The sequence below is a fragment of the Gossypium arboreum genome, chromosome 6, assembly GCF_025698485.1.
Source record: "Gossypium arboreum isolate Shixiya-1 chromosome 6, ASM2569848v2, whole genome shotgun sequence".
NCBI lineage: Eukaryota > Viridiplantae > Streptophyta > Magnoliopsida > Malvales > Malvaceae > Gossypium > Gossypium arboreum.
In genome coordinates this window covers 59,293,605-59,294,410 of record NC_069075.1, presented here as the reverse complement: position 1 = coordinate 59,294,410, position 806 = coordinate 59,293,605, and positions in this window count along the sequence as shown.

Below are 806 nucleotides of genomic sequence, written 5' to 3'. Positions count from 1 at the left end.
TACACAAATCAAAACAATTTATTTCACTATTCATAATAAAATTATTCATCTGCGTAACAGTCACTAAATTAATTATAACTTGAGTTACAAAAATAAAAATTTAAATCCATAAATTTTCCTTGAAACTAGGCTCATATATCTTCTTACCATAATTTTTCCAGAATTTTTGGGTTTGGTCAATTAGTACAGTTTATTCATTAGATGTTTCCCTATTTCGCAGTTCAATGGACCTGACATCCTTTCACTAAAAATTAATTATCTAATTATACATAAATCAGATAATGTTTCCGTTTATTTCTAATGAAATTAGACTCAGTAAGGAATCTAAAAATATAAACTTTGACTTAATTATTTTTATACAATTTCTAGTGATTTTCCAAAGTTGGAACAGGTTATCACTAAGTCACTCTAAACCAGTCTTACAGAAATTTAAATCTCTCAGAATATAGACTTCCTTTGCTTGCTCTGTATCTTTCCTATGAAAATAGACTCAATAAGATTTAATTATATATCTTACTCATCATTTAATTCCATTTCTAAAATTTTTAGTGATTTTTAAAAACCACATCACTACTGCTGTTTCCTAACTGTTCCATGGCCAACTCTTACTCTTTCATAGTTTCTTTGCATCAAACCTCATTTAGGCATACATAATACCAAAACATGTTCTTATTTAGCTATATCATAAGCTAATCATTACCAAGTATTCACATTTCATTCTTAAATCATATCATAAGGACATACACACAAAATAGCCAAGTCCCTTATACATGACATAACTTAAAGTATTTCTAGTCACAAAATAC